Source organism: Macrobrachium nipponense, chromosome 32 (genome assembly GCF_015104395.2).
Source record: "Macrobrachium nipponense isolate FS-2020 chromosome 32, ASM1510439v2, whole genome shotgun sequence".
NCBI lineage: Eukaryota > Metazoa > Arthropoda > Malacostraca > Decapoda > Palaemonidae > Macrobrachium > Macrobrachium nipponense.
This window is the reverse complement of record NC_061094.1, coordinates 65,265,974-65,280,060: the sequence shown is the minus strand read 5'-3', so window position 1 is coordinate 65,280,060 and position 14,087 is coordinate 65,265,974. Positions and strand designations below refer to the sequence as shown.

Below are 14,087 nucleotides of genomic sequence, written 5' to 3'. Positions count from 1 at the left end.
TCTCGTGGAAGTCTCCACAATCTTTCGTCAGCATTTTAGGTAAACAATCAGCCTTTTATATCACGCTTTCTTTATGAAAAAGGCCGGAAAAAAGGACCACCCATCCCCCCAAAAAAAATCAAGACAAGCCTAGCCATTTTTCAGTGTCTATTTTTACCCATCACTAAATCATGGAAGGCTCAATATGCTTACGTTATCATTTTAGGTAAACAATCTGCCTTTTACATCACCTTTTCTTTTGAAACAAGTGCCAAAGAAGCCTCCAGTCACTTCCCCCCGCTCTAGAAAAAAAAAAAAAAAAAAAAATCCAAGCCATTTTTTCCCGTGGCTTTCGCCTCCTCGCAACTGTGAGAATGGCTGCTGTTGCTTCTTCTTCTTCTTCTGCCACATAAGCAAACCGCATTCGCATAGTGTATACTCTTCTTCCCAGCAGAGTTAAGGGGGCTCGTTTTACACAACAGGACCTGCCACTCATCTGGCCGATGTTAAGACGATCTCCTCCTCCTCCTCCTCCTCCTCCTCCTACTTTTTCTTCGTCTTCTTCTTCTTCTTATTCTTCTTCTTCTTCTTCTTCTTCTAGTCAATGGCAAGCCCCTTTTGTTTCCGTCTATTTTTACCTGGGGCTCAGCTTTATCCGACTCCTTCGGCTACCGTAGCCATCATCGATTCGCTGCACATCTGTCTACTGATTAAACCGCCACCCCCCTCCCCCCTCACCCCCGGCCAAGAGAGAGAGAGAGAGAGAGAGGAGAGAGAGAGAGAGAGATCGTATATTCCGTAAAATGATCTAGAAATTGTTGAGGCTCCACAGAATAAGCACCGATCATTACGAAAGATAATGCTTTTTAGAGAGAGAGAGAGAGAGAGAGAGAGGAGAGAGAGAGAGAGAGAGATTATATAGTAGGTAAAATACCCTATCGTTATGCAGGTATCCACAAGAAAAAAAATTTCTTTCATTACGACAAAAATTACTTGTAAGAAACCACAGAGAGAGAGAGAGAGAGAGAGAGAGAGAGAGAGAGAGAGAGAGAGAGAGAGAGACTCATCTCCGTGAATATCTCTTTTATTCTCGGAGACCGAATTAGTACGAAGCTTGCAAGGCTCTTCAGGGACCTGGATGCGTTACTTTACTTTCAGTTTCATGTATAAAATAAATTCAGGATTTTTTTTGTTGAGACTATTTTCATTATCAAATCAAGCACAAGGCAGTCATCCTTTCTCTCTCTCTCTCTCTCTCTCTCTCTCTCTCTCTCTCTCCTCTCTCTCTCTCTCTCTCTCTCTCTCATGTCTAGCTTCGAACTTATCATGATTTCTATTGTACCAAAAGCAATTTCTCAATTTATGTATAACAAGTGATTTTTAGGTGGTGTCTGTCTGAAGAAAAATCTCTCTCTCTCTCTCTCTCTCTCTCTCTCTCTCTCTCTCTCTCTCTCTCTCTCTCTCTCTCTCTCTCTCTCTATGGCCTCTTTCTTACAGTTAATTTTTGTCTTAAGGAAAGGGATTTTCTCTTGTGGTTACCTGCGAAACGATAGAATATTTTACCTCCTAAATAATCTCTCTCTCTCTCTCTCTCTCTCTCTCTCTCTCTCTCTCTCTCTCTCTCTCTCTCTCTCTCTCTCTTATTATGCTTTCCATTGTACTGACGTTTATTTCAAGAAACGTCCCATCCGGAACGTTATCTTGACGTTTTTTTGATCTTCCGGACGTTAGGCACATAAACCATCTCCGGGCGTCATTCATTAAATTGCATTGTTCATTAGAACAAAAATAAATAAATAGATAATAAATAAAAAATAAATAAAAATAAATAAATAAATAAATCATAAAAATAAATAAATAAATAAATAATAAATAAATAAATAGATAAACAAATAAAATAAAATAAAATAAAACTCCAGATTAGGAAACCCGTTTTGAAAAAAGATGTTCTATTTTCTTTTCGGAAGAGTGAACGAATGAAATGGAAATCTATATGGTAGAACAGTTACGGAATATTTGATTTTTTTTAGATTTTTTTTTTCTGGATATTTGAAAACGAGAAATTTGAAAGGTTTGGTAAGTGAAGGGTATGTAAATCAGAGAGAGAGAGAGAGAGAGAGAGAGAGAGAGAGAGAGAGAGAGAGAGAGAGAGAGAGAGAGAGAGAGAGAGAGAGAGAGATTCTTGAAAAGGAGAAATCCGGATGTCTTCATAAGAGTAAGGCACGAAAATAAGAAAGTCCAAAAATAAATCTAAAACAAAATCGTTAGAACAGACCGAAAGATAGCACCTAATATTAATGTCATTTTTTCAATTTATTCTTAAACATTAACTTAAATGAGATTGTATGTTTTTTCTTTCATCCTTTTCAAGTTATGGCAATTTAAAAGTTTAGGATATTCTAATTTGTTTGGCAACTGGATCTTCAAAACTTCAATATTTGCATCTCTCTCTCTCTCTCTCTCTCTCTCTCTCTCTCTCTCTCTCTCTTATTATATAACTAGAACCTCCAACCATCTTTCATTAATTTTTACGCTTGGAAATATATTAATAAGAAGCCCAAAATTAAGGTTATGTTTGCCTAACATATACACAAAGATAATTTACTATGCCAGCTAATTATTCATGTATACATAAACAATCATCAATATTCTGTGCATCATAGTAGAGACACCTTCTACAGACGCACACACAATTATCATAATATATGTATAATCGCACACAAGTTGTAAGTAAAGGAAATTAAAAATTTGGAAAAACTACGAGGAAATCGATTCCAGATTTTATGACTTGGAGTGGAGCTAAATGAATGATGGTACTGGACGGCAACACACGGTGGGAGGGAGGAGGGGGGAGATGGGAGAGGGAGGGAAAGGGAAGAGGAGGAGATGGGAGGGGTGAGAGGGAGGAGGGAGGGGGAGGGATACAAGATGGGAGTGTATATATATATAAATATATAATAGAATTACATATATAGCAAGTTAGTAACAATTTATGTCACCAATTTGAGTCTCATGGTGATTTTTCGTTGGAGAGAGAGAGAGAGAGAGAGAGAGAGAGAGAGAGAGAGAGAGAGAGAGAGAGAGAGAAAGAATTTAAGAAAAAGCAACCAGTATTTGTCTATCGTTTGTACTCGTATACGTTATATATAAACCTGAATTATTTTTTATAGCGAAATGAAAAATAACACAGCCTTCCCATTTCAATTTTTAAAATTTTTTTTTTTTAAAATCAACCACTGGAACAAATTATAACTAAACGTCTTGGTAATATAAAAAGAAAAAATCTTCGAAATAAGACCAAAGAAACTCCTGTAAGGGCAAGTAAATACGATTTCTTATCCGGGAACCTCTCACATAATAAGAAAGATAACAGTCTCAGCTTACGACCCTTAAACAGAGATTTGCCCAGTATTATTGGCTCCTTTTTCCAGCGATCAACTTTTACTGGGAATCTACAAAGTAAATGTCCCCATATAACAGTTTCATTAGCATTTTGATTACTGGAAATGTCATCTCCTTTTACTGCGTTGCAGTGACCTTATAGTAGATCCAGTAGATACTGGGGTATTTAGTATGTGTATGTGTATGTGTATAATATATAGTATATATATATATATACGTATATATATATATATATATATATATAATATATATATATATATATATATATCTATATATATATTCAATCACCAGAAATACAATGATACTTCTCCGTTTGTTTATGAGCACATTAGCTCTGTTCCGTTTACCTTCTGTTTAGTCTGTATGTATGTATGTATGTATGTATGTATGTATGTATGTATGTATGTATGAAGCTGCACAGCATCTCAGTTATTCTACCGCTGGTGTACTATTCACCATGGATGAATGATATCGTTCTTTATTCATGACTGGTATCAAACAGCCTTCAGGAGAAGGGGCCGTAGGTTGGGTGGGGGGTGAGGCAAAAGAAGAAGGTGGGGAAGGGTGGGGAAGGGAGGAGAGAGAGAGAGAGAGAGAGAGAGAAGAGCCCCATCCCACCTCGGTCTATTTTCCTACTTTCAAAGTCAGCGTCAGTCTCGTATCACTTTCGATCTACGACAGTTTCTAAAAATACAAACATAAACAAAATCAAAAGCACAAGCGAACACATAAAACTTACACAATGAAATAAAATAAAAAAACACACAGTGATATAAAACATGCACCTATTATTATTATTATTATTATTATTATTATTATTATTATTATTATTATTATTATTATTATTATTATTATTTTTTTTTTTACTCTATCACAGTCCTCCAATTCGACTGGGTGGTATTTATAGTGTGGGGGTTTTCCGGGTTGCATCCTGCCTCCTTAGGAGTCCATCACTTTCCTTACTATGTGTGCCGTTTCTAGGATCACACTCTTCTGCATGAGTCCTGGAGCTACTTCAGCCTCTAGTTTTTCTAGATTCCTTTTCAGGGATCTTGGGATCGTGCCTAGTGCTCCTATGATTATGGGTACGATTCCACTGGCATATCCCATATCCTTCTTATTTCTATTTTCAGATCTTGATACTTATCCATTTTTTCCCTCTCTTTCTCACTTCAACTCTGGTGTCCCATGGTATTGCGACATCAATGAGTGATACTTTCTTCTTGACTTTGGTCAATCAACGTCACGTCAGGTCTGTTTACACGTATCACCCTATCCGTTCTGATACCATAGTCCCAGAGGATCTTTGCTGTGATCGTTTTCTATCACTCCCTCAGGTTGGTGCTCGTACCACTTATTACTGCCAAGGTAGCTGATGTGTTTCTTGCACAGGCTCCGAGTGGAGGGCTTTCTTTGCCACTGAATCATGCCTCTTTTGTACTGGTTCTGTGCAAGTGCCGAGCATTCACTTGCTATGTGGTTTATGGTTTTAATTTCATTTTTCGTATTGCACTTCCTACATATTGGGAGAGATGTTTTTATTTCCGTCTATCGTTCTTTGAACATATCTGGCGTTCTTATGGGCCTGATCTTGTGCTGCTGTTATCATTCCTTCAGTTTCCTTCTTTAGCTCTCCCCTCTGTAGCCATTGCCAATTGTCATCGCTGGCTAGTTCTTTAGTCTGTCTCATGTATTGTCCGTGCATTGGTTTGGTTGTGCCAGTCCTCTGTTCTGATCTGTCTTTCTCCTGTCTCGTATATTTCTGGGTCTTCGTCTACTTTTATTAGTCCTTCTTCCCATGCACTCTTAGCCACTCGTCTTCACTGGTTTTCAGATATTGCCCCAGTGCTCTGTTCTCAATGTTGACGCAGTTCCTCTATACTTAGTAGTCCTCTCCCTCCTTCCTTTCGTGTTATGTATAGTCTGTCCGTATTTGCTCTTGGGTGTAGTGCTTTGTGTATTGTCATATGTTTCCTGGTTTTCTGATCTATGCTGCGGAGTTCTGCCTTCTTGTCCATTCCACTATTCCTGCGCTGTATCTGATTACTGGCACTGCCCATTTGTGTTTATGGCTTTTATCATATTTCCGGCGTTGAGTTTTTTTGTTTTGACTTGAGTATCGCCTTGAGTCTCTGCATATATTCTTTTCCTGATCGTGTCCTTCATCTCTTGGTGTTTTATATCCCCTCCTTACCATTATTCCCAGTATTTGTACTCCTGTCTCATCTATGTGTTTGATGTGCTCCCATCTGGAGTAGCTTTATCTGTTGATTCTGTTGTCTCTTTTCTTGAGTTGGTACCCGGCATCCATCTTCTGTAGTACTTTTACTTTTGTCATGGGAATCATGGCTACTACGAAGAGTGTAGTTTGGGACAGTGAGTCGCCCTGGAAGATCCCTCTCCTGATCTTAACCTCTGCTAGTCGTTATTCCAGAGCTGTAAGTATTGTATTCCAAGTTGCGCATTGTATTTTTGAGGAAGCTGATGGTGTTTTTCCTCTGCCCCATATATTTTCAGGCATTCTATTAGCCATGTGTGTGGTATCATGTCGAAGGCTTTTCTTATAGTCTATCCATGCCATGCTTAGGTTGGTTTTCCTTCTCCTACTGTTCTTATACCATTTTGTCTATAGGAGCTGGTCTTTTTGTGCCCCTACACTTCCTTTTGCAGCTTCTGTTGGTGGGGGATAGTGTTTGTCTCCTCTAGGTAGTTATATAGCCTTTCACTGATGATACCTGTTAGTAACTTCCACATTATAGCCTGTAGTTACTGGCTATATTTCCCTTACTCTTGTCTTTTTGTACTAAGGATGTTCTTCCTGTGGTCATCCATTTGGGTGCTTGGTGATTTGAGATACAATGCTGGAGTTGTTCTGCTATTCGTGGGTGTAGGGCCTTGATGTTTTTGAGCCAGTATCCATGGACTTCATCGGGACTGGGGCTTTCTTTCCAGTTTGGCATTTTCTTTAGTTGGTGTCTGACTGTTTTATTATTATTATTATTATTATTATTATTATTATTATTATTATTATTATTATTATTATTATTATTATTATTATTATTATATTATTATTATTATTATTATTATTATTATTATTATTATCGAAATAGTTTTGCCGGACCACTGAGCTGATTATCAGCTCGCACATACGATGAAAATTTGTGGACCAACCCATCCTGTTGTATCCCAGTCCACAGGTCCACATGAGCCTCTTATGAGTTTAAAAAAAAAACTCTGTCACATTTGGGCGCTGTCAGACCAGTGGGCCGCCTTTGTGATAGGATCCGTGCTGGCATTAAGCCTGTTACCTGCTTATCCTAAATACTGAATATTCGTTCTCTAGTGTGTGGTGTGAAAGTGGTGGCCATTCTCCCTTCACAATGTTGTAATTTGGGTTTATCACACAGAGAGAGAGAGAGAGAGAGAGAGAGAGAGAGAGAGAGAGAGAGAGAGAGAGAGATTAGAGAGAGAGAGAGCAATTGATAGTAGATTTTAATGTTTTTTGCTAAACTTAATAATGAGAAACTAATCAACTGATCCCTGGGATGAAGTAGCACGTATGTTTAATAATAATAATAATAATAATAATAATATGATAATAATAATAATAATAATAATAATAATAATAATAATAAATATAACAAGCAACAATAATAATAATAATAATAATAATAATAATAATAATAATAATAATAATAATAATAATAATAATAATAATAATAATAATAAATAATAATAATAATAATAAATATTTTCAGTTGTCAACTGAGGATAAAGTGACCAATTCTTAATATTCATTTTACCCTTTCCATTCCTTTCCAATAATAAATAATAATAATAATAATAATAATAATAATAATAATAATAATAATAATAAAATAAAATAATAATAATAATAATATAATAATAATTAATTATTATTATTATTGGCATTGGCTACAGAGGGGAGAGCTAAAGAAGGAAACTGAAGGAATGATAACAGCGGCACAAGATCAGGCCCTAAGAACCAGATATGTCAAAGAACGATAGACGGAAATCATCTCTCCCATATGTAGGAAGTGCAATACGCAAAAATGAAACCATAAACCACATAGCAAGTGAATTGCTCGGCACTTGCACAGAACCAGTACAAAAAGAGGCATGATTCAGTGGCAAAAGCCCTCCACTGGAGCCTGTGCAAGAAACATCAGCTACCTTGCAGTAATAAGTGGTACGAGATCCAACCTGAGGGAGTGATAGAAAACGATCACGCAAAGATCCTCTGTGACTATGGTATCAGAACGGATAGGGTGATACGTGCAAACAGACCTGACGTGACGTTGATTGACAAAGTCAAGAAGAAAGTATCACTCATTGATGTCGCAATACCATGGGACACCAGAGTTGAAGAGAAAGAGAGGGAAAAACAAAAAATGGATAAGTATCAAGATCTGAAAATAGAAATAAGAAGGATATTGGGATATGCCAGTGGAAATCGTACCCATAATCATAGGAGCACTAGGCACGATCCCAAGATCCCTGAAAAGGAATCTAGAAAAACTAGAGGCTGAAGTAGCTCCAGGACTCATGCAGAAGAGTGTGATCCTAGAAACGGCACACATAGTAAGAAAAGTGATGGACTCCTAAGGAGGCAGGATGCAACCCGGAACCCCTCACTATAAATATAACCCAGTCGGATTGGAGGACTGTGATAGAGTAAAAAAAAAAAAAAAAAAAAAATAATAATAATAAATAATAATATTTGAAGCTGTCAACTGTAGATAACATTACAATTCTTAATATTCCTTTTACCTATTCTTTTCCTTTCCAATAATAATAATGATTATAATAACTATATAAGGCTTTAGTTTCATAAACTTAGTGTTCCTTATTAAGAAATAATAATATCTACTTGTTTTTTGTCGATTCATTTATATATCATTTTATTCTTGACAACTACGCTTCAAATTTCATCTAATGAATAATTTGAATTTTTCCATTTCCCTTCTTCATTCTTCCTTCATTATTCGTATCCTTCATTTTTCACGATATTCCTTTCGTTTTCCTCGGAAAGGCATTTATGTGACTTTCTTTTAGGATATTGATGCAACAGACACTGGCTATTGTTGTGAAATAGCCAGAATCTCTCTCTCTCTCTCTCTCTCTCTCTCTCTCTCTCTCTCTCTCTCTCTCTCTCTCTCGACGAGGGTATCTATTACCAGCATTAGAGACTTTTGAAATACAAGAGAGTATGGTCAGGTGAGCTTTAAGAGAGAGAGAGAGAGAGTATAAGAGGAGTTTAATACAGAAGAAGAGAGAGGAAGAGAGACAGAGAGTGAGAGAAAGCCAGGGCGTTATGGGTCAAGTAGACGACTTTACTGCCTTCTCTCTCTCTCTCTCTCTCTCTCTCTGTTACTATCTTTATCTCTCTCCCGAGATGAACTGAAAGAGCGTTGGCAGACCGTGAGAGAAAGAGAATAGACAACTTTATTGCCTCTCTCTCTCTCTCTCTCTCTCTCTCTCTCTCTCTCTCTCTCTCTCTCCTCTCTCTCTCCCGAGATAAGCTGAGGCAGCGTTGAAAATACTGAGAAATATTCAGTGGAAATCTTCTCAGTCTTTGTTACGAGAAAATCCACGTTTTTTCTTTTTTTCTATTTCCTCTCTACTTTCTTTTTCTCTATTTCTATTTTCCTTTAGCCTCCTTGCATCACGATCGTGCTTCCTCTGTGTTTTCCTGAATGCACGCGCTTTCTTGCATGCAGGAATGCACTCTCTCTCTCTCTCTCTCTCTCTCTCTCTCTCTCTCTCTCTATCTCTCTCTCTGCTTCAATTTTCCAAAAGGTGTTTGTGGTTGCGTGTGAATACGTTACTAGTAAAGTGTTGTTTATGTATATATGAGAGAGAGAGAGAGAGAGAGAGAGAGAGAGAGAGAGAGAGAGAGAGAGAGAGAGAGAGGTACAAAGACAATTTGAGCACGGTATTATCAAATTTTAACAGACCATTAAATAAACAAATAAATAAAACAAGGTGAACTCAAGTACCCAGACGTCCTCCATTATGGCAATAAACAAAGTGCAACTAACTCTTCCCTCCTTCAACTGCCCCCTCCCCCCCTCCCCCTAACCAACCAAACAAAAATGAAACAAACGAAACAGACGGTGACTCACGTAAAGAAAATAAAAATTGTTTTGGACACACAACAAGCGACACATAACAATGGACTTCGGAGACAAAAGAGAGCGTCATCTGAATCATAGATATATAATAAGGGAGTCACTCGTGGCTACGACTGAGTTATTATTTTTGTCTTTCCGTTTATTTTTAGGCTTTTTCCTTCATTTTTTTCTGGTTCAAAACTTATGCATTTTTACCATTGGGATGTTGTACATGCGTATTTTTGTCATTACCACATGCAAAACGCACGTATTACCATTAAAGATACGCTGGGCAGGGAAATATATATATATATATATATATATATATATATATATAATATATATATATATATAACTATTATACATATTTCCCTGTCCAGCGAATATTTAATGATTATACGTGCCTTTTGCATGTGGGCAATGATAAAAATGAAATGCATACACACACACACTATATATATATATATATATATATATATATACTATATATATATATATATAATATATATATATATATATATATATATATAATATATATATATATATATTATATATTATATATCTATATATATATATATATATATATATATATATATATATATATAGTGGTGTGTGGTGTGTGTGTATGCAAGGGTTTCAGGGCTCCAAATACACCAGATAAATGATAATGAGGGGCATTTACTATATTTCCTCATTCCTTAATTGTAACTTTCGTTTCAGCCGTCCACTACTTCTTTCCGTTTTTTTTTTTTTTTATTTTTTTTTACTCAATTTCTTCACCTACCCAATTCATCACAGCTTTCCTTGTTAATATCGGATTTCCTACCCCTCCTACTCTTCATCACACCCCTCCGCCTCCTCCACCTAAACCCTCCACCACACTCACACATACACACACACGCGCGCGCGCCAACACAAATAAGTACGAAGCTATTGCTCCTCCGAATTTAAAGAATTGAAACACTGTGGTATCGGCATAGAAGATATACACTCTCTCTCTCTCTCTCTCTCTCTCTCTCTGTGGCTGTCTTATCAAGATTTCTAGGCGGGCTATTGTCTCGTTCTATATAGTACGATTATTATTTCTTTTTTTTTTTTTTGCAGGGGGTGTGGGGGGTTGGGGGTGGAGGTCTAATGAATGCGGCTATATGGAACTTGACTGATGGACAAAATGTTTGAGGTGATGAAGAACGAAGGAATGAGAGGCGTCATTAATTTGAATACCAACGATTCTTACATAATATATATATATATATATATATATATATATATATATATATATGTATATATATAATATTATATATATATATATATATATATATATATATATATATCCTACTAGATATATATATATATATATATATTATATATATATATATATATATATATATATATATATATTATGTGTGTGTGGTGTGTGTGTAAAACAGCTTAGAATTGAAAAGCGAATATATATACGTATATATATATATATATATATATATATATATATATATATATATATATATATATATATACAATTTCATATCCTTGGTTATTGACGAATATCATTTCTCCAATCCTAAACTCATTCTTCCATCTCCAGAACCTTTCATCAATTACCTGCATCTATATAGTACCATCGTATAAAAAAAATCAATCACCTTTCAGAATAAGAAGACAAGATGAAAATAAAAGAGGGAGAAAAAAAAAAAAAAAAAAAAAGAAAAAAAAAAAGGCCACAGCGAATAAAAAAAATCAGAGAAAATTCGCGAGACTGGGAGAGTTGTAAAGCTGATCTCTACGGCTTTTCCTCATCATCCCATAGAGCGACCTTGGCTGCGATTCTCGCTCGGAACAGCTTTATCATTACTTCTTTCCCTTTTATGGCTCCGAAGCAAGCCGTCTTTGTTTTTCGGATAAGAGATTTACGTTTCTTTTCTTTGATTTTTTACGTCGTTCTCTACCAAGTCAGTGTTGTTGATATATTTTTCTTTATCGTCATGTCGCTCCGTAACAAGTGAAAAAGTGCTGTTCATATTCAAAGGCAAATTTTTTTCTTAAATTTTGAAATATTTGTATATGATTTTTTTTTGTCATTTTACATCTGATTTACCGCAAGAAAATGATTTATATTCTGAATGAATTTGTCTTTATTTCCCCCATTGGATTTTACTATTTACTTATATTTTTTCTGTTTTACGTATATCTCGTAAGACATGTTCCTTTTTTAACGTTGGAATTTTTGTATATGATATTTTTCTAGGCCCTCCTATGAGGAAATAATTGTGTAAATATTTTTTAAATATCGTCAACCACGATATATCCCCACATCACTGGAAATATTTGTTTTAAAAAGTAATCAGCTCACTAATAATGCATGAAATACGATTCTGAAAATCTGAATTCATTATTTAGTAACATTTATCGGTTCCTATTCATTTAAATATCTTTTCACTAGTGTATGTCAAAAACCTTTAATACCGTTGTATATATGCCTTTTCAACGCTATCATTCCTAAGAATTAAATTTCCTCAAACTCTGTGCAGCAAAGCAGTGTCGTGCGATGCTGGCAGGAACAAAAAATCGCTGGCAGAGCAAAAAAAAAAAAAAAAAAAAAAAAAAAAAAAAAACAAAAAAAAAAAAAAAAAAAAAAAAAAAACAAGAATCCAATTTCTCAAGAAAGAGAGGGAATAAATTCAAAGAGGAATCCCAGTTACTGAGAAAGAATAAGTAGCTGGGAACCTTTTTTTTATTTGCAGTGGATCTAAAATATTTTATTATTCCAAGTAGTATTATATTTGAAAGTTACTGATATGCCTAACATTCCATTTTAGTATATTAAAGCATTTCACTTCATTTCTTGTGACATATAGAAAACCTGACTAACTAACTAACCCAAATGAGTGTTAGATAATAAGAGATAAAATGCATTCAAGAAACTTCATTTTCTTAGCACAGGATTAATGGATTTAGTTGAACATCTGAAATCCCACGCGAGCTTGTTGGAATGAAAATGAATAATGGGTCATTACACCAAATGACCTTCTGAAACTGATTTACAGTAATGACATGAATAAAACGATATATTAATTAAGACAAATTAGTAATTGATGTGTTGGTAAGTACATAAATGAACAACCATTTTTGGTAAATAGTATATAAACGATAAACAAAAAATTTAATATAGGAAACTAAATAAACTATTTATACGTCAGGAAGTAATTTACAAATAGGAAATTAATTCCAGTCAGCGAAAAATAAACTAACATTAAGTGTTAGTAAGTAAACGATAAATAAGGAATTAGTCCTAGTAAACAAAATAAACTACCATTTATGAGTCACTATTCAAACAATAAACAAGAAATTAGCCCAGTTGACATAGACTTCCATCTATGAGTCACTGAGCAAACAATAAACGAGAAATAAGTCCCAGTTAACATAATAAACTACCATTTATAGTCACCATGCACACAATAAACAAGGAATTACTTCCACTAAGCAAACGCAGAACTAGAAAATGGTGAGTCTCCCCCAAACCCCTCCCCAAACAAAAGACAAAAAACAAGCAATTAATATCTCAAAAAAAAAAAAAAAAAACCTTGCGTCTAAACAGCGTGACTTAAAAAAGCATAATATTCCTCAAATCGTTTCAATGGCTACAATGCCATTTCCCACACCCGCACCCAACACTCCCCCCTTCTATATATCTCCCTCCAATCCCTTACCCTCGGTTCATTAAGGTCACGTCGGCGGCCCTTTAAGGATAAGGTCACCCAGATGCCAAGAGTTCGGGCGTGGGGGTATAAAACACTGAGGCAGCGATGAAGGTGAAAGTTTATCCATACATCCATAATCAGTGGGAAAATGTCAGTTGAGTCAGTCAGAAACATTTTATTTTAGTCCCACGGACACTGTGGTGGTACAGGCTGAGAGAGTTGCATTTAATCTGTGGTTTATATGTATATGTATATATACATACATACATACAACACACACACACACACACACACATATATATACATGTATATATATATATATATATATATATATATATATATATATATATATATATATAATTATAAATTTGCGAAAAATTTCCGTTCTATTTTCATTGACTGGATTGGATGAGCTGAGCGTTTTATCTGGCGTCATGAAGCAGCCTCTTTCACTGATTAACGGTGATTTTGAACTCATTATTATTATTATTATTATTATTATTATTTATTATTATTATTATTATTATTATTATTATTATTATTATTATTATTGAAAGGAAGAGACCCTCTCTCAAACATGTTTTGTTTTAAAGAGGATGGCAGCATCAGTGGAATTGATTTTTATATATGGTCTTTTCAATTCTCTTCTTATTATTCTGTTCTCTGCAAGACGGCTTGATTCAGGGACTTAATCCCCTCTTCAGCAATGAAAACGCAGCGCTCACCAGACAGAGATCCTGGGACACAATAAATACCGTCGAACGACCCCATTCCAATCAGTTCACGCTCACCTTTCCTTGAAAATGAATCCGATGATATCGGTTGGAAACGTTGGAATTTGTAAAACTCTACGCGGACCATACGCCACTTCTGT

At 35.3% G+C, this 14,087-nt stretch overlaps 1 pseudogene; it reads left to right on the top strand.

Annotated features, from left to right (window-relative positions):
- Positions 1–14,087, top strand: part of LOC135207174 (glycine receptor subunit alpha-4-like) — a 93,205-nt pseudogene that overhangs the window by 22,289 nt on the left and 56,829 nt on the right.